The 21,530-nt window shown below is 41.7% G+C and overlaps 1 protein-coding gene and 1 non-coding gene across 2 annotated transcripts in view; both read left to right on the top strand.

Annotated features, from left to right (window-relative positions):
* agbl4 (AGBL carboxypeptidase 4) overlaps positions 1 to 21,530 on the top strand; it is a 357,025-nt gene that overhangs the window by 83,488 nt on the left and 252,007 nt on the right. The gene's annotated exons all lie outside the window — the stretch shown is intronic.
* Positions 21,166 to 21,238, top strand: trnak-cuu (transfer RNA lysine (anticodon CUU)). Its single transcript has one exon. It is a non-coding gene; the product is annotated as a tRNA-Lys (tRNA).

The following is a 21,530-nucleotide window of genomic DNA, read 5'->3' as shown; positions in this document are numbered from 1 at the left end:
TTGTGGTGCGATGGGTAGGTGGCTCTGTATTGTAGGGGTTTATGTTTTTGTTTGGTAAGCAAAAAGTTGCCGGTTGAATGCCAGCTGGAGATTCCGATGGCATTGAGCCTGGTTCTGCTGGAGGTTTCTTTCTGTTAAAAGGGAGTTTTTCCTTCCCACTGTCGCCAAAGTGATTCCTCATAGGGGGTCATATGATTGTTGAGTTTTTCTCTGTATTATTGTAGCATCTACCCTACAATATAAAGCGCCTTGAGGCAACTGTTGTTGTGATTTGCTGCTGTATAAATAAAATTGAAAATAAAAATTGAATTGAAACTCTGACAAATCAAATCTGCGGCGCTACCTGCTGTAGTGACCCCTTGTGATTAAGTAGTGCTGATCAGTTATGGCAAAAATCACAACCCTCATTGTTTTGGTTAATATATGCACTCATTAGGTGTGCCTTACTAGCTCCGGGTTGGACCCCCTTTTGCTTTCACAATGGTATAATTTTTGTGACGTTGTAAGTTGTTGCTGGATACATTACTCAGAGGTCTGGGTCCATATTGACATGATAGCGTCACACAGTTGCTGCTAATTTTTTTGGCAGCAAATCCACAATAAGAGTCTCCCGTATACAGGTATTCAACACTGTCTCTCTCCAATTTTTTCCTCCCACCTCATATTTGTTTCATGGTAAAATCACAAGTCCAGCTCCCTGACTCTGTAACCTCATCATTTTTTGTTCCCCCCTTACATCTTACCTACAGTTAAGAAGCTCTGGAGAATCACCTCGTAACCTGAGTGGCTACTTGACACATGTGGGAGCAGGTGTTTGACACTGTGACGTCCGCAAGCCTAAATCCAAAGTCACCATAGCTCACAGTAGCGAGAGTGCTATCTAGCTGTCAGTCAGTGCTGTGGTGCAGGCAGGCACACAGTCAGTGGTAATTGATGTGAGTGGAGTTGACATCCTGGGCAGAGCGCTTCAGGTTGGTCTCTGACTGGGGCCGAGCAGCCCATCATTGCCAGTTATTAAGCAGCTTGCGCTCTGCTGCACTCACTCAGAGGGGAACAGCCTGTCTCTTGCTGTTTACATATGAATGTGTGTATGTGAGAGGAGTGCGGGACGTTGGGGTGGTTGTGTGTGTGGGTGTATGGGTGTCTGAGTGCGTGTTAGCAGAGAAGAGGGAGCCAGAACACCAGACCCTAATAGGTTCCTGAATCAACTGAGTTCATACAAGAACACAGGGCAGTCAGCGGTCCTTAAATAAACTCTTAAGTCAAATCCAGTTTTCTTCTAGAGGGATCAATAGTTTGTAACTGCTACACTTCGCTTTTTTATCTTTGTGATACTTGACTGACGGTTGGCCATGGTGAAGTTGTAGGGTCACGCCAAAGGAAGCCGCTCCCGAGTTCAGGCTTGATTGGCTCTCTCCGCTGTCTGTGCTTTTCTGGCTGGCTTGTTGGCCAGTTGGCCCACTTGTTAGCTGACTTGATATTGTTGGCTTGTGTGCTTTACGCTGCTCTGTTAATGTCCTGATAAAGCTATCTGTGTTGTGCAATGTGCTGGGACATCTGCCCTCTGCTGAGCCTGTGTTGCTGCTGCTGCACTTTGAGTTCTTTTATTTTCTAGTTTGTAAAACTGCTTCATACACTCAGAAGAAAGGCGCGTCTCTGGATGTTTGCATTTGTGTTGGTGAGGGACGTGCTGTGGTCATTGTAAGTGCACGAGTACCAACCTTGTTTTAGTTGTACTGTTTCAAAGTTTAACTTTCTGCTTAATTTTATGATTCACGTGCACTTCAAGTCTTCTAGTGTCAGTCAAGTTTTTTTTTGACTACTTGTGTTACACAGTGTATTAGTACAGCATAGTTTAACTCCATCTGATTTTATTTTGCACGCGATGGCCTAGTTTAATTGATTTATAATTTCCTCTTAGTGTGTTCTTTCATTTATTGTTTCTGGGAAGCACATTATAACGCTCATTTTGGAAACTGCAAATAACAAATAAACTTTATAGTTATTATATTGGGTTTTTTGGGGGGTTGCATTTCTAGTTTTTAGCACAGTCTTTAAAGAAAAAGGGTTTGAGTTTTCTCCACCCGAGCCATATCTGGTGCTCCTCTTATGCGTCAGTAATTTCCCACCAGTGTTTTAATTCTAATCACTGTGACATTTTACAACAGAATAGTCGTACAAACAGCTGTCTAGTTTTGCGAACACTAATTACCACACACACACTCCCAGATGCCCCATAATCCAAGTTCACATTTGTGTCTCTCCAAAGCAGCGCATAACTCTGTGAATGCTATCATAAATAGTGAGTTATTACAACAGCTGCAAATAAATTTTCTTATTTGACAGAGTGGTTCATTTTTGTGCAAACCATAGCTTCAGTTCAAAGACAGTTGTTAGACGTTAACTTAGTGGTTGTGGCATTTCTGCAGAAAATGAGGACTGAGGTTCCACTAATGGATTGAAAGGTTGGAAATTTTTAATGGGTTGGGATTTGTACCTTGCACCTTGACCAGCTGCTAGAATCTGGTAAAAATGTTTTTGCTTTCACCTTTCTAAATCAGCTTTATTATTAGATTTATTAGATTTTCCCCCCTAACATTCTGTGATTTGCAGTCATTTTTTCCCTTTACGCCCAAACAGAGCTGTCCATGGTCCTGAAACATTTTTGTCAAAGCTTAGGGTTACTCTAAGTTGCTCTCCACACTCAGATAATGATCCTAACCTTATGAATATTAACACAGACTTTGCCGTACTGGAGGAAAGCCCAGGATTCCTTCATGAATATTAATGAAGGGTCCCGCAGGATCGTCTGAAATCTCCTCACTGGTTTGGTGCCCTATATTCAAAACTACCTGCTGTGTCAGGGGTCTGCACAAACATTGCATAACAGAGATGTGTTCACAGTGTTTATAGCAGCAAGTGGGAGAAGGCATATAGGGCTATGTCTTTATAGTAGGCGGTGTAGTGGGTAGTTTAATACTTTAGTTTGATCCTGGCCACTGTGTGCCCTTTAAACTGTCCAGGGTGCTGAAATGCAGGCCCTAGCTTGGCTGCCAAGGGAACAGTGAGCACCCCCTGATGAATACCGCGATGGTCTTTCCCATTGTAAATCACAGCACACTCGGTGAATATTAATGCTGGCACCGCGATTAGCTTGAGGAAATATTCATGGCTGTTCCAGTGCTCTGAGGCACCCCAAAGAGTCAGTGAGTAATATGATCCGCTCCAAACACCTTTCCACATGGTTCCTCAGTTTATGTGGTGAGAGTATAATCAAGTTGTGTGTAGCCAAATCTGCATCAGTTATGCATGGGAAATATGTCATTAGATTTACAATGATAAAAGTGGTATAGACCAGAAAACCAAATGCACTTTTAAAGGGCAAGCACACCCACATACACCAGCACACATTTACGTAAACTGTGCATCTGGTGATGACAGATTCGGTGGCTCATCTGGGCCCGGTGGAGTGTGAAGAGCCACCTCTCCCTTGCTCTCTTTTTCAGAGACGCACTGACTGCTGTGGTCTGGGTCTTGGCTGCAGATCTCAGACACTGCTCCAAATCCTGTCAGTCAGCCTCTGCTGTCCTCCATGGTTGAGAGAGGCAGGACAGCAGAGCAGATTTCTCTGTGTTTTTCTACACTGGTGAAAGCAGCGCCTGCCAACACACATCAGCACAGCAGCACCTGAAGGCAGTTGACTCCCTTTTCATTACTGCAAGCCGAACAGCTTGTTTTGGGAAGGATATGTTTTGTGCGAGCCTGTGTTCGCATGATTGGATAACAGGCTGTTATCAAAGGAGACAAATTCAGATAGATGATCTACGGTTTTGCAAAATATCTTACAAAGCAGAACAATTGCTTTTTGTTATAGGAGCTTATATTTTGAAACTCTGCAGAAGTGTAATCATGCTATAAATTTGTTGTATAGCAAAGGCAAAAGCTACATATTATACGTTAAATGAGTTGCTGTGCACACCATGAAAACTAAAACAAAGAAAGCGCCGACGTAACTCTTGTTTGTAATAACACTGAAAGGTGACATCGTTATTGAATGGCTATCTTCTTATGAATTCAGCATCAATTTCTGTTTTCACCAAAATGTTCTCATAAGATGATAAGCATTCAGACATGAATGGTGAGTGTTTCTTATTAGCTTTAATGGCAGCAACTGGCCTACTGATGATTCTTTTTTTTCTTTTTTGGTACACAATCTGGTTTCTCCCCATGCCCAATTATTCTTCTTCTCCACAGGAGGCCTGGAGGAAGAATTCAGGACTCTCTCCATGATACATTTCTTTCTATTTCTGGCAGCCGATACCTTTTGTTTTGCACGCTGTCGTTCTCTGTGTCTGTGTGACTCTCTCTAGTCTCTCCATCTCTCTCACACTCCTCCTTTTGCTGCTGCGAGGAGCCTGACACTCTAAGGAAATCAACTTTTCTGTCAGAGTTTAGATAAATATAAAACTACACGGAGAGCCAACAAAAGGAGAGACTCCTTTTAATGGTACCTCTGTGGTCTTTATTCTCACTCTCGCTCCCTCCATCGCTTTTCTCCTCAATGTCCTTTCGATCCATAATTGGAAATTTCCTCTGCCTAGCCCTGTCGGAGTGAGGGACAATGTGGCATCCATGTTCTGTGGAGCATGGTCAAAAGAAATAGAGCATTGTCTCATGTAGACGAGACAACTATGGTCTGGGGACTTATCTAAATTGAATATCTGTCTTGTTTTTTAGGCTTATAATGAGAGTGACACACAGAGCACGGGGGTCTTTCGCACCACTGACAGCCATGCTCTCTTTGAAAAGTTGACAGATAACATGGAATAAGATACATGAAAGTACACCCACTGTGGGAATATTTCCATCCAACTGTGTATTATTACCCAAAACAATGTTTACACCCAATTACAGACGGGTTTATCATGTGTCTGTGTTAGTTAACCCTTTAAAGCCGGTCGGAGCGGGCACGCTCCATTTTGTGTAACTATTTTTAAATCCCTGTAGAACCGGAACCACGTAAGCTAGCTCAATAATTTTTTTTGCATATGAAACCGGAGGAGTTGTACTTACATCTTATGCCATCAGCTTGCCCTAGGTCACGGTTTCCTTCCACATATAGCTTTGCAAAAATTGCATAAAAACCACTTGCAGCAACAAAAACATAATATTCCAGAAACATGGTTTGCCGATCCGATCAGCTGTTCGTAACACTTCCTAGGTTGGAATAGACGTCAGCGCGGACTATCGTATGTCCGCCATTACCTGCCCGAAACCGGAAGTGACCTAATTTTCACGGAAAATGTAGTTTTTTACTTATAGGCCTTATAAGCCTATACTGGTGTTTTTAAAAGTCATGTTTGACTTCATGCTCTTCTAAATAGTTTCTGGGATGCTTAGAACTCAAATTGCACTGCTTTAAATAGTTTATTTTGATGCACATGTTGTTTTCTTTGCAAATTTGCATTATATGAATTATTTTCATTTTTTCTGCAGTATATAAAAATTGGTGTATCTCAAAAATAAAACTATGAAGACACTCAAAATAAATTTCCTGTTGTTGAAAACTATTTTTTGCAACTTTTTAGTATTTAAAGTTTTGAGGGATAAACCTCTTTAATTTCTCTAAGTAGAAATATAAATACAGAAACAAAAATGATTTTCAATTTTTTTGTAGTTTATTGCACTTTTTTGCAATTTATGTAGTTACTATGGACTTAATGCATACATATTATTAAAATTTGGGCTATAACAGTTGTATTGATGTATAGCAACTTGAAATGCTCCCAAAAATGGCACTACAGCATGTAAAGTAAGCTCTGGCGACCTTGGTTCTATGGTAGGTCTTAATAATCCAGTTATGTATAGGCAGCAGTGTTTATTTTTACTGCTGACACTGTAAGTTCTGAAATTCTTACTTCAAGAAGGTCTTTTACGGCTTCTTTTACCATTTTGCTTTCACTTTCACGCTTCCTTTCTCCACTCCCAGCATACTCTTTCTTCAATTGTAATATCATATTTTCACCAGCAATGACCTCTTCTTATTTGTGGTATTTTCTTTTGCCTGTGCATCTCTCTCACTCCCCATAACTCACCAAAGACACAGTGACACTGCGCTTCTAATAGCACTTTTTCTTGATCTTGTTTTGGCTGGCTGCTTCATCCTCCAGTCGGTAAGATAGCACAGCTAAGATCGTTATTAAATGGGCTCGTTCCTTTAACCTTGGCTTCTGATAATGTCGTCTTTTAGAGGAAATTAAAGTTGGTTGGGAAAGCAATTGAGATATGAGAAGAATGGGCCCGGCTTCCAGGTAGAGCTGTTACTGCATCGGCCCTTTTTTTAGGCACAGTGATAAAACACGCTGTGGTCATTCGTTTTCTTTGTCCGTATCATATCGCGGCATCATTCAGGATAAAGAAAGTTTCTTATGAAATATTATTCCATCGCAGAGCATGCCTCATGGGCAGGATTACTGCCCTCCCCTTCTTCGGGGGAAAGGGGACGTTTTAGCTGCAATGAAAATGTCGATGTAAAGAAAACATGTCAGTCCAGAACAAGAGTCTGTGTATAATGAGCAGGCAGATGGTCTTAAGGAGAATACTAAGCAATGGTGATGACAGACAGGCTGACAGGCTGGCACAGACCCTGCCACTCAGGAGACTGGGGGAGAGGCCAGGGCAGTTTCTATCACTGTCAGTGCCCTCACTCACTCTCTGTGTTTGTCTGTTCTTCTCTCACATCTCTCGCTCACACTAAAACTCCTTCTTGCTTTATTGCGGAACTTTAAAGAAGTGTTAGTATTTGATATCTATGATATACCTGGCACAAATTCCATCTAGACTTCATCTCACGTCTGTGGAGCATCCTGAAGCTGAAAGGATTCTGCGAGCAGGGTCACAGTTGATTACTTTTCTTTCTCTGTTTGTTTAAAACATTTAGGGGGGATAGTTTTCATTTATTTTCCTCCCAGCTATGACTCGGTTAATCTTTCCCCTCAAGAATATGGAAACTGGTGGAAGACAAATGCACAACGCATCTTCATATGACTTCTTGCTAATGAATTTGCAAATTAACACTAGCTGGAGTAAAGAAGGTGAGAAGCTCTGGCTCGGAATAGATGTGCAAGGTCTTGCGAGTTTCTCTGTTTGTTTTTTTTGCCATGCTGCAAATTAAAGTGGTTACTTAACTTAAAATAATTATTTTAACAACCAAGTACCGATACAGTTGCACACAAGCAGAAGCAAACCCAACTTGCTTGTTTTGCACTTTTTAATGCCAATGCCTTGTCAGTGTGGTTGGAAGAGAGAATAAAAAAGAGGCCGTCTGTCCTTATAACTCAAACGGTGGACTAATATGATGGAGCAGAGCAATACAGAGTAAAGCAGAGCAAAGCTATATATAGGACACGTTGGTTCCAGTGACCATGGCTCTTGGATCCACTACAGACCTTGAGAGCTTTCACTTTTGTTCAGCCTCCAGAGGTACACGAGCTTACTGTTACCCTTCAGGGAGGTATTAAACTGATGAATACTGCATTTCAATGAGAAACGGAAACTCCTACTCCTAAATTTATTTGACAGAACACGGTAACCATGTACACCTTTCTATTTTGGTGGCCTGGCTTTGCTGCCTCCCTTTAATTCTGTTTGCGCCCGAGCCCCATTGAATTATTCTGCTCATTTAACCTTTTTTTAAAAAATTCATTTCTGTCCCTTCCACTCGAAAGTGAATTTCCTCTTACTTGGCTGTTTTCTTTTTTGTATAGAATTTTCTGTATGCGCTCTGAAGCCTTTCTGACATTACCTGATAATGTCTGCTTGATGAATATATGCAGCTTTGTGTTCACAAATGCCTTTATGTGTGCACTCTCCTATAGGTTTGTCCTTCATTTTACTTCCTCCTGAGTTCGAGTGTCTGCCAACCAGTCCTCTGTGAAGGTCATCAGTAGAATTGGAAAGTGCACTTTGCAGAGTCAAACAGATGCAGGGTGCAGATAGTGCATTGTTTATCTAATCTTGTATCAGCACTGTAACGAAGTACAAACAAAGTCCTTACACAATCAGATGAGAGCTCAGAAGCTTTTTAGACTGTCAAGGACTTGATGTATCTGCCCTGGAAGTTGCGATTTGGCACTTGCAGAGAGTGGTCATAGTTTCCAGTATTTTGGATATATCTACCTACAGATCTTAAAACACATACTCTCCTTTAAATATAGAGCCTCTCTTCTCCTTTGCCCTCCTTTCTTCTGCTCTGCTCTGGTCTCCTCTCCTCTCCTCTTTTCTCCGCCTCAGCTCTCTCTGATTTCCCCCTTGTTAAGCAAATGAGTGCTCCAGAAATTGACTGCGATTTCCCCCTGCTTGCAGAGGCCCTGAGTGATTGTGTGCTAGTCCAGAGCTGGAGCTGTGGCCCAGGCGCTCTGTGGGCTGAATAATGATGGCAGCACATTGACTGAGGTCTTAAATTAAGGGTACTTATCTTAATTGAACATCTGAAATAATGTTTTATTTACAACAAAGGGAAGGTGCCGGAGAAATGAAGCGGCTTGCTCGGCACGATTTCTGCCTCCGCCTCACTTGCTCTCTCTGCCGCCGTGGTTGGTTGAACTCCAGTTGCTGCAGTATACATTTGTGATGAGCTTTGAGTGAATTTGATCTGGTACTCAGGAATGTGACGGCTGGAAAGCCATTTTGCCATCTCATCACCTGCCTTAAAACAAACAAAAACAGTCTGAAATTTCTTCTTTGGACAAATATGATTCCTATTATTTCATTATGTTTTTTTGGTCAGGTTTGTGGGCTGTGATGTAACTCATTTAAATTAATCTCAGAAACAGATAAGTAAATTCCCAGCTGTAACAAAGACTAAATGTACAAATGGCTTTTAGTTAAATAATCCATTTTCTCTGCTTGTTATCAATACATTAATGTGTCTGGGATAGCTTTTAAATTAACGATTTTAATAAAGTAGACCGAGCTTGGCAGGCCTACAGTAATATGGCAGTGCAACACATGATTAGCTCAGACTTCACAGTGGGTGTTCATGGGGAGAAGGGTATGTGTGTGTGTGTGTCTGGACTAAAAACAGATAGTACAGTAGCTCTCAGAAACTTGATTATAATGATGAGGTTTTTCCCACAGCATTAATCAGTTGTATTGTTGCCGCAATTGCCGTGATTGGCTCCCCATCAGAGCGATTATGCTAATTTCAGCCAACCAAATGTCACGTCCAGCCTCCAGGCACACCTTTCGTGCTCTCCCAGAGGCAAAGCGGCTGCCATCATTGAGATAGCTGATATTTGACTGAGCACTGGCATACCTTCTACTGATCACTTCAGTGATTACATGAAATTACTAGTTCTGAGGAAGAATGGCTGAAGATAGCAGTTAGCCGCCAGGAGTGAATGAGAAACAGGCTGGGAGAATTGATTGAGATTTTCAGCAATTACACTTCATTCTCTGTGCAAAACATAGACCATATTGGATTTTTCTATCGTGTCTCTCCCCAAGTATGGTGGTGCATTAGAATAAGACTATTGATAACTTGCGTAACAGCAAATTTAGGGTAACATTAATGCTTTGTATAAAATGATATGGGAACCTATTTAAACTTTAACTTTGGGACCTTATGAAATTCTTTGTGAAGGCAGAACTGAGTGCAAGAAAGACTAAATGAGAGCACAGGGTGGTAGTAATAAAGACCCCCAGAGGCACAGAGGGAGAGTGTGAGTTGAGGTTGAGGGCGAACGTCTAATGCCTTTTTACAGGGACAGTGCATTTGTTGATCCATATAAACACATTAGTAGTTTGTGAGTATGTTAAACAGTTTTCTTTGTCTTTTTATGCACGTAAACCTGAGCATGCACAGTCCATGTTTTTATAAAGCACATGTTGGGGGGCGTTCACTGCAAAAAGGAATTTTGCATGTGTAATTTGCATGCACGCATTTTTTGTGTGTGTGTGTGTGTGTGTGTGTGTGTGTGTGTGTGTGTGTGTGTGTGTGTGTGTGTGTGTGTGTGTGTGTGTGTGTGTGTGCGCGCGCGCGCGCGCGAGTATGTCGCTCCTCTCCAGTCATGTGTGCCATCTGCTACCTCTGCAGGTGGCACCACCCAGGGCTGATGTTGTTGATGCATCATCACACCCTGCTCCATCACCTGTCCCACACTATTACCACACAACACACTGACTAATGAACCTACTGGATACAGCTTCCCTCGTGAGCCCAACGTGCGTGTGTGCGTAAATGTGCAAGTACAGTAAACGATTCTGTGCAGTAGCCACTATGTCTGAAGAGTTCATTTACCTTTATTTATCGTTCATACTAACACAGTTCATGACCTCTAAATGTCATTATTGTTCCTTTATTGGCAGTGGTCTTCTTTCCATTGTCTGCATCTGAAACTATAATTTTAAGTGCTTGTAGCCAATGTTCCCTTTTATCTTCAGGACTACAGTATATGAAGAGTAATCCTCCACAGGGAGTGATCATATGTAATGGATGGCTTCACTGTCACCACCATTTAGCCTTGAGAACCTAAATCCCACGTCTAACTGGAAGATCAGTGGTGGACTCTGTGTGCTGTCAGTCTAACGGTGGCCTTCCTGAGTGAGGGTTATGCTATGGAATGACAAGCTGCTTATCAGACCAGTTTGTCATTAGGAAGCTGTTACCTGAGGAGTTAAACCACCCAGGGACTTTTGAAAGGCCTGACTTCTTGCTGTCTTATTCCTTTTTGTGACTTTGCTCGATACTGAACCTTGCTTTCAGTGTCTCAAATTATCCACTTTCCTCAAGTCTCTCTATGAGCTGCTTGCTTTTTTCTCTTAATAGTCATTCCCTCTGTTGAGATTATCGCGTCACGCACTGACCTTGCTCAAGGGCACCTTGACAGCAGTTGTTGAAGGAGACAACAGCGTCCCTCATTTTCTCTTTTTCCAAGCCGCTTGCCATTTCTGAACCGGTGACCTGCTCATATCGCAACCTTAGCCGCGTCTGCACACGTCATTAAAAGAGACTGTAAAAAAGTCTAAGGGGCAGTTTTGGCTTCAGTAAGATTTAAATTCCAACCTCAGGGCCATTCAGCAGGCACTCACTGCTTCAGAGTGCTTAACACCAGGAAGTTAGTTCCAAACCACTTCTCCTAATTAACCTTAAATAAGTCCAGTGTTAATGTTGCAGAGATGCTCGCTTTTTGTGGTTGTGTGGGCAGAGGAGTTGGTTTGTGTGCGTGGTGCTTCTGTCAGTGGAGAAAATAAGAGCGTCCTGTCAGGCGTAAACGCAGTGTAGATTTGAGTACGTTCTCTGTCCTTGTCCTGCTCTTTCTCCTCTTCTGTATATGTCCTTTTCTCTTTTCCTATCTTTCCGCAGTTGTGCTTTCCATCATGTTAATCCCCGTTCTGCCATTTTCTTCTAACTGACAAGTCTTATGTCAGGCTTCTAGAGAATATTTGTCCTATCTTTTGGCAGCTCAGTTGGAAAACGGTCTTTTTTAGCTGATGGACTAGCAACTATAATTAGTACATATATGTTTGAAATTATAGTAATCTAACTATTGAAGTTTTTCTGGTTTGTCTTATGTTTTTTTGTCGAACAAGTATAAAACCCTAAGAAAATATGATCCAGTGAAGCATATCTGAATAGATGTTTTCTTAGTAGCTGATCCTGTTTCTGTCGCAACTGTAACCACACTAAATGCAATGTCACGGTGTACAGAAGAACTCTTATGAATCACTGCAGCAGGGTGAGATGGTTATTCACTGAAGGTCAGCAAAAAACCACAACAATAACAACAACAACAAAAATGATCTTTCTTCAAGGTTCAAGGTTCTTTATTCGTCACATGCATAGTCATACAAGTATAACACAGAGTGAAATGTAACCTTTCTTGTTGTCTAAATAGATTTTTCCACCTTTTGACTAATTTATTTTTGGTTATTTAAGTTATTGCTGCCTACCTCTCAGCTTGAAGAAGTCTAGCCATTCTCCTGTGTCCTCTGACATCAACCACAGAACTGCTACTCACTTCATATTTTCTCTATTTCACTCGATTCTGTCATCACATGAAGTGGTTGTGTGGCGAACATCTTCTTAAAAATACTCAGATCAGCTTTCCTGGCAACAAAAACACATTTAAAGCCACTAAATCACCTTTTTTTTTTGTCTGTATTGAGTTACATTGATTGGCTGATTTGATTTTCGCGTTAATGACTACTTGGAACAGGTGCACCTAGTGGCTCGTGGATGTGGATCACAATAATAGTTGCTTGTGGTATCATTATAAGTTCACAGATCTTCCAGTGATTTTAATGATCGCTAGCAACAGAAAGATAAACAACCTCAAACATTGACCTCACCAGCAATACATCTGTCTGATCAGATGAAGAGAAGACAAGCGCACAGATACTTCTATTTCTTACTAGTTCCCAAATTAGCACATTGATGCTAATAGCATTAGTCTTAAAGCAAAGGCTCGACAAGTACCCTTTCAGCTCATGCCTCAGTCCTATGGGTACAATGAGCTGAGTGAGTGGACCTACAGCTCAACGATAGTCACAATAAAAATATCAAGAACAAGGTAGAGTGCAAACGGGTACAGATAAAGGACAAACAGTGTTATTTTCCTAGATGTTGATTTATTTGTTTTCCATTTCATCTCTCTACCTGCTGTGCTTCCAGCCACTTTACATAATCTTTATTTCTATGGTTCAAATAGTCTGCTATGATGGATTTCTCCGGGCTTTTATTTGCCTTTGATGAATAACATACAACAGAGAAGGGAAAAATTTCTTTTCTTTTTCTTTTTTATTTACCTTTTCCTCATTTTTTTGTCCGTTTATTCTAACACTGACCCTTAAATCTAATAGCCTGTTGTGCAGTTACTCAAGCTGCTTTCAGACATGAACTTTGGTGAACAGTCAGGTCCAAGTGTTGCCTGGGGTTGCCTTTTTTCACAACAGGACTTTTTGTGTGTTCCTGGAATTACTCACCTTCATTTTTGGATATGGTGACACATGCAGCATGCAGGAGGCAGGACATATGATTGCCATTCACTTAATTCCCCAGACAGTTACTCGCTCTATTCACACATGGGCTCAATCAAACATTACATGACTTTGTACTAGGGAACTGTCAGGGTAAAAGCCATTTAACATCCAACTCGGATGGATTTAGACATTTTTTCCTCTCACATACAGCACCACTGGGTAATATCTGGAAAACTTATGTCGCAGTGCATGTGTGAAAATGGCTTCATGGCGTTACGGCCTCGTGCCTGTGTGTGCTGCCTTCAGCACTTTTGGAGCCTGGGATACTCCTGGCAGGCTTAGCGCTGGACCACTGCCTCACATCATCGGGATTTCCTTCGACCCCCCATAATGTTAATTATCTTATCGAGCAGAAAAAATCTCCCTATGATTAATGTAAGATATGTGCTTCACTAAGGGTTGAGGGTGCGGAGCGGAGGGAGGGAGGGATGGAGAAGTGGGAGGAAGGATATAATTATTACTGATAAGTATCGATCGGCCATCTCTGCCCCTCTGTTTGCCCTCCTCGCCCTACCTGCCCTTCCCTGCTATTGAGTTACGGGTCTGCAGTGCCTAAGTAATTTGTAATGGGCATTCACTGTGGCAGTGCAGAAATTCTATTTTGTGATGGCTAGCTAATGTGATCAGGACCATTTTAAGCTGTTTTTTTGGTGCTCTGAAATTACATCTGTTCCTCTGAGGGCTCTCTCTCTCTCTTTGTCTCCCTCACTTTCTCTTTCTCCCTCCGTCCCTCTCTGACTGATGTGATTAGATGGGCAAACTGCACCGGCTGTTTGGGCTTCCTTCCTGTATAACACCCACCCACTCACACTCTCCGTCTCTCACACACATACACGCACAGACGCACGCACCAACCTTGATACGGCCGCCTTGTCCCAAATGTTCCATGACCCATCTGCCATCTCCGCCCCTCTTTCCATCTCTGTGTCTCGCTATCTTTCAGCCTATCTCGCTCCCAGTGAGTCACCCTGGTTGGAGAAATTAGCAGACTCAGTCAAACTGCTCATCTCCACCACTCTCCAGCAACGAGAACAGACTGCTATGCCAAGACAAAAGTAAACATTAAAGCACTGAGATTATCTTCTTCTTCTCTGGCAAATGTTGTCAGTCACGTTGTTCAGCTACCATAAATGGCCATGTGCTAAATTAATGTTCGGCATTTAACATGTGGAAAGAGGCTTTTGTCAAACTCATAAATATCATAATGAAGTTTAGCTTAAAGAATAAGAGAAATTTTCTTCTTTGGAGGCTCAGATATTCAGCAAAGATTTGGAAAATAATTAAAAGTGCAGTTTGTTAGTCAAATGTCACTTGCTGATTGGTGGTCAGGCTCTGCAGGCATCTGTGGGATCCCTTTAGTGTAATTTTTCAATGTGCTGGGGAGTCTCTGTAAAGTGTCCCATAGACCAGCGGTCCCCAACCTTTTTTGCGCCACGGACCGGTTCAATGTCAGACAATATTTCCACAGACCAGCCTTTAAGGTGTCGCGGATAAATACAACAAAATAAAATGATACGACCAAGACAAAAACTGTGGTATTTTGTAAATATAATAACAAATGCAAATTCACTGTGGAATTGTGTAACTTTATTAGCAGCGTCCTCCTGAAATGCGCCAACAACATTGAGAGTAACGTCCTCCCCTCTGCTCCTTAATGCTCTCTGGTCGCTATGGTAACGTGTAAATATTTATTTTAAAATAAGACACACAAATACAATATGGGAAAAGACCCAGGGAAACCGAGTTAACGAAAAAAAACAGAAAACCATAAATTTCACACCCAAGCCTCAATTCTCATGGCCCCGTACCAAATGACTCATGGAGTGCTACCGGCCCTTGTCCCGGGGGTTGGGGACTGCTGCCATAGACAACTAACTAACATCTCTGCATGCCATTAAATCAAACTCCTGCACACTGTCTTGAATACAGATATGTCTGATGAAGATCTCCTAAGTGAATCTTTGATCCTGCATCCAGCTTCGCCATCCTGAACTGCAACTGATGACATTAGCTCTCGTGCTAGTCCAGAGCTGACTAATGCAGTCTACTAATGAACCCTGAGTTGCTTCCGATGTGTTCATCAGAGTGTGAGAGTCAGATAGAAAGCTCTTGGACACAGAAAAATGTGCTTGTATGAATGGTTAAATGAGACATCTTGCATAAACCGAGTAGGGTAGAAGTGCTCTGTAAGAACCAGTCCACTTACCAACTTTGGGATAGCATCCTTTTTGGAGAAGCGCGGGGCTAGCTGGCTTGCTAATAGATTAGTTACTTCATCACAATCGACGGGGCAGTAGTAGATTAGTAGTAGTAGTAGAAAAAATGTTCTACTCGGCTCCTTTTTTATTATTATCATTATCAAAATGTATCTGTAGTGAATAAAAATCTACCTTTGAATGCATGCACTGGTTCCATATTTGTGTGTACGCCCTGGAGATATTGTAAATGGTAATGAATCTGTTTATCAGTGGTTCCAAAGCCAGAGGATACTTCTCTGAAGGCAAAGAGAAGGCCCTAATGATGCACAAACATTAAAACGTCCCAGCTTGGTCCCAGTTAGTTAGAACAAACATCCACTTACAGCTCACGCTTCCCTCAGCCTGCATCGAAGCACAGCAGCCCAGCCCAGTGCCAAAGTGCTGTCAGAAAACTGTGCTGTCGTCAAGAAACATATTTATTTCCTTTCTGCCCGCCTGCCCGCCAATCCCCACGGAGCTGTTTAGTGTGAAGGCAGAGATTTGACAGAGTGGAGGCAGAGAGGGAGACTGAGGGCTTTTGCACATTTATGTGTTAGAATCAAAGTGCTTTGTGTGAAATGGGGAGTTGGTGAGTTTGTGTGTTAGAGGCTGTGTGTTCATGTGCCTCTGTACATGCGTATGTGTGTTATAGCTGCGGCAGTGATAGTTGGCAGCAGGTCTGTGTCTTGCTGTGCGGTGGCTCAGGGGTGCGGCTCACACGAGGGGTGGAGGGAGTGATGAGAGGAGGAAGTGGGGGAGGGTGACAGCCGAACGCTCGCCCTTGGGCTCCCCAGACGCCTCACCACTGAGGAGGAGGGTTCAATACTGCGTGTGTGTGTGTGTACATGTGGGTGGGAGGATGTGTGCAAGAGAGACCGAGAAAGTGGGTGCACACACATACACATATGTGTGTCTCTAAACACTCAGATTCTGCTGATCCAGCAGCCTCCACTCAGCTCCCCTTCCTCGCCTCTCTCTTCCTCCTCCTCCCCCACTTCTCTCTCCTCCGCTCCCCTGCTCTTTATGGCAGAGCACGCAGGTCACCTTCTCAGTTGCTGAATTTAATACTCAGCTGGAGAGAGGCAGGAATAAGGGAATAGAGGACTGGCAGAAAAGTGAGCAGTGGAATTTTTCCCTCCTTTTAGAAAGGATTTTTGAGATCATTTCAGAGACGGATTGTAAAGAGCTGCACGCTGCAGAACCTATGAGCATTTACAAATACACATGAAGGGGCACATGCACACACACGTGGTGGCACACCGAGGCTCTAGTGGTTGATTAGCAGTCGGGTCACCTTTCTCCAGCTGTGAGTGTGGTTCTTTTAGATGAAAGTGATAAAATAGGGAACACACTGTAGCTGCGGGCACACGGCAGATAGCAGTGGCCACCGCACAGGGAACACATCACTGGCTGCTCAACACAACACACTTTCTGGGCAACCCGTGTATGTCATTGTCCAGTATTGTATGAAATCCTGAGAAAAAAGTGATTTACTACTAGGTAGTTTTGTTAGTTGAGATGATAAGCTGCAGGTTTTTAGCATATAAAATCTTTGCATCCCACAAGATAAGAGAGAAGTACAACATTTTCTAGCAGCAGCAGCAGCAGCACACGAGGCTTCTCTTATAGTAACAAATAATGATCTGACTAGTCAGGACAGTAACGGCGGTGAAAAGTTCATATTCTTGGAACTCAGTAATAAAAGTGCCTCTTTCTGCCTGCCGCTGCATATGTAAGGAGCTCATTTATGCCATAATGCTGTGATAGTACTCCCGCTGGACCTGCCTGAAGTACAGGCCAGGAGGCATAGCTGTGTACATATCAATGCACAGTTTCTATGAAACCTTGAAAAGCTTTAGTTCTTTTAAATGTTTTTCAGATATGTTTTTTGAAAAAGGCTTATAAAAGTTTTAGTTTTCAGTGGTTTTGACAGCTTTTATTTTTTACTTCAGCATATTTATTTCCTTTATTTCTTTTTTCTGATGTGTTAGTGATGTTTATGATTATGTTACCGTTTTGAAGCGTCTACTCGTACATGTTTCTATCCATTTTGCTCTGCATTTGGCCCTCACTACTCATTAAGGTTAAGTGAGAGAACTTGTGTGTGTGTGTGTGTGTGTGTGTGTGTGTGTGTGTGTGTGTGTGTGTGTGTGTGTGTGTGTGTGTGTGTGTGTGTGTGTGTGTGGACTTTGTCTTCACCTGGATGGCAGAATTCCTCCTGTTCAATCTCAGCTCTGTCAAACTCACTTACCTTCCACCACTAACAACAGATGTCTAGCCAGCACATCCTGCACCTTAGGTTGTTGTTTGTGCCCTTAGGTTTTACACACACACACACACACACACACACGCACGCACACGCACAGAACGTCAGTCAACATCAGTAGCTAGCACCTTTATTACTGCAGGCAATAAGTCAGTGTAGGGGTGTGAACTGAAGAAGATTTTGATGGAGTCTAAGACGAGGACAAAACAATCCTCACAAGAAAACAGAGGTGCAAAGAGCTGATGTTCAGCCTTGTTTGTTTCAGACTACTGTATAAATGACAGGAACTGAATCATTTAAGTATACAGTTACTGTAAAAGTAAAGTGCACGCTCATCTGTTTTACATATCAAGACACAATAAAAATAATCTGCTCCTTAGCAGGTCTTAAAATGATTAAAATAGAAACTCAGGTAATAACTGCATCATATATACATGCATAAATACACCATTACCTGCACCTATATAGGAATTAAAAGGGTAAGTCAGTTAATACTGGTGCCACTATAGTTTCTTTGATTAGTAGCTAGCATAGAGCTGTCCTTTAGTATTGACACAAACATTATATTCCTCTTAAGTTTTTTTCTTCTGGCAGCTTGTTCACCTACATGGGTGGTTTTATGTGTTACCACTTTCTCTTTAACCTGTAGCTCTGAATGTGATGCAGTCCAAATGTCTGATTTTGTCTGAGTTCTGTTGTGGCATTCTGCCCTCAACTCCATTAGCATTGAGAATGAGTGTTATGTGATGCTTCTGTTTCTCCTTTGCTTGTCTACTACGCTTATTTTCGGCGAGTCAGCTCACAATATGTTACTGCACTGCAGTTGGTTGTAGATCTTGGATGGTTCTTTGGAGAACGGGACATTTATTCTTTTGGCTTCTGCGTCTTATTAGTTCGTTTGCCAGCAATGCGAGCCTTTGTTTAGTCATCTCCAGGGTCTCCATTAAGCACAGCCCATTGTATTTCCTCAATATTCTCTGCCCTATCCTTGATTTTTACATCAGTCTGTGTGGTAGACAGCCAGAAAAAAACTGTGTGAGTCTTGGTTTTGTTAACTTTTAAGTTTGTCTGTAGAGTTGCATTCAGGACACATCCGTGGTATAGTAACAGGGGATGACAGATATATTTTTTCCTAAAGTCTGGGCCTTCAGACAGCACAGTGTCTTTCTCAGTTACGATGGTCTCTGTGTCAGATTAGGTGACTATAGAGTCATAATCTCTGTCATTCTTGCCATCTATTACAAAGTGCATGATGTCATCTGAAGGAGGTGGCAGCACGTGAAAATAGATGATACCAACCAAAATGCTGTGCATGATACTGGCTATGTTCTTCCATTCACCGGTTCCACCCCCCTATGTCTCTGTTTTAGTTTTTCAAGTTTACAATCGTAAACATTTGGCAGAGCATTTATGGCCATATTGGTCAGCCGCACAAATGAATCCAAAGAGGGCAAAAAAAGAAAAGCCATAATTGTACTGTTGTAGGCTCATTCTTTCAATTACTAGTGGTTACTGTTACTGGTTACTTCTAAATCAATATCTCAAATCTAATCAAACACGGATTAATTTAGTCCCTACATATTTTTGATTTGTCTGTGCTATCTATATCGTTAAGCCTAAAATAGTCTATTTTAATTATAACTGTCACTGTGTCAGTTATAAGTGATTATAACGAATGCTTTTGGCTTCTGGTAATGTACATTTAATATTTTTTATGTACAAACAAATAGTAAAGAAAGTTGTTGAAACTACATTTAAGATACAATGAGAAATGTGCATAGGAAGCTGTCTTTGCCAAATTCAAAAAGGGATTAACTGACTTACTGATGTGTGTTGCATTTAACTCTAACCACCCATACGTGTCCTCATTTCACCCTCTTATTGAGTTTTCAGTTTAGTTGCATTTGTAGCCATTATGCTGATGAAAGTTGAAGTACGCTGGATCATTTGCAGTTTGACTGTTTCGAGATCTTCTGTTTAAAATGGGTAGACTGAGTAGCATGCTCCCGTTAAACAGTAAAAAACAAAGTGCATATTGCTGTTTTTGCCAAATAACCTCTGGCTAACATCTCTGGCTGAGGACCAGAACACACAAATACACATCCACACTCACTAACTCACAGTCCTCCTGTTCCTCTCTCTCACTCACTCACTCACACACACACACACACACACACACACACAGAGCTATTATAATACTGTACAATGAGTAGCCTTCTAAAACATCAATAGCTCCCCCTGTGGCAACTGAAGCTGCTGCTGTTTGACTTTGAGCTAAAATGCAGTGCAGCTAAAACTGTAGTGTCACTACTGCTTAACTACACACACACACACACACACACACACACACACACACACACACACACACACACACACACACACACACACACACATATATATGTATTTCACACACACACATATATATGTATATATATATATATATATGTCAGGCCTAAAATAAAAATAGATTTACATTATTAAGATTGATCCAATTTTTGATTTTTAGCTTTAAATTTCAACTTACATATTGTTGTGGTGACTCGGACGCCATGGATTCATTCAGTGCTGATGATTACAGCTTGGCTTTGTCTTTCGCAGAAGAAGATAACCGTACTTTCAAATCTAGCTTTGTTTTTTTGGCTGACTATTATGAGGTTCTTTCCCCACATCTCCACTTATTAATTCAGTATTATTTTAAGACAGACAGCTATTTTGTGAAATGGATAAAAACTGCAGTGTGTTTTACGGCTACCTTCCCATCAGGCCGAATTTATTGGCCTAGCTATTGCTTCATTCTTTGTGATGACCTTTATCTGCCCCTCTTCTCTCACTGGACCCTCTGATTACTTCTGAGTGCTTTTATAATGCGAAGGTATATGCAACCATAATGTGTTAGTAGCTGTTTAAGCCCAAACGAAGGTTATATCAGTACTAGGTGAAACATTAAATGCAAAAATGAATGAAATTACAGCCAATGAAACTGCATACATTTCCTGTGGCGCATCTTCAATGTATAGGAGGTAAATAGATGACTATGTGCAGATGAGCCGTGTGAATGTCTGCGTGTGTCGTTTCATTTGGAATTGGTTTCTGGGACGGTGAGACCGAGATGACCAAATATATATTGCGGTCATTTCCTTTTAAACAAATCATTTGTGTGTGTTAGCATGTCCATTAACCCCGGCTGGAAAAATCATTAATTTTTCCTGAGTGAACACATTAGTCATCAAGTCGCTTTGCCGCTGTCTGTTGGTCCCGCAGCTTCTTGGATACAGGCTCTGAGACAGAGACAGGGCTCTAAATCACTTAACCGGAACGGCGATGCTGCAGCAGACGCAGTCAAAACGAAACATCAGACACGTGAGCCCACACAGATATGCACACAGGGAGAAAACTGCACATAGAGGCATGGGCACAAATGCATATACATCTGTACACACAACGACAGGGCTGCAACGATTCGTCGACATAATCGATGATATTGACTATACAAATTAGTCGATAGTGTCGATGTGTGATACACTATATAATGTAAAGGTGTTTTGGTAATTGCAATACACCACAGGAAGATATGGGGGCAGTATCGCCTACATCATCTGCCACAACAGCAGGGGCATCACAGCCTGGCTAGCTCAGTCGGTAGAGCATGAGATGCTTAATCTCGAAGTTGTGAGTTCAAGCCCCACGTTGGGCACTATTCTCTCACAATTTCAGTGTATTTGTACATTAAAGGGATATTCTCATAGCGAGGGTTGTAAAAACAATTAAAATATAACTGTCAAAATGACTTTTAAATATCCTTTCTTTTTCCATTTAAAAACTCGTTGACATCAAAAATGTGTTCTTCGTTGGTATGAAGGTAAAGACATTACACATAAAAAACACTAAACATTAGAAATCACACAGTTAAGTTCCTTGCGTGTTTACATTAATGTTTGTACAGTAATGTTTATGTTAGCTTACATGTCAGAAACTGCGCAGCATGA

The sequence above is a fragment of the Rhamphochromis longiceps genome, linkage group LG23, assembly GCF_057381845.1.
Source record: "Rhamphochromis longiceps isolate RC_006_pf linkage group LG23, R_longiceps_female_GT1.1, whole genome shotgun sequence".
NCBI lineage: Eukaryota > Metazoa > Chordata > Actinopteri > Cichliformes > Cichlidae > Rhamphochromis > Rhamphochromis longiceps.
This window is presented reverse-complemented; position numbering and strand designations above follow the sequence as displayed.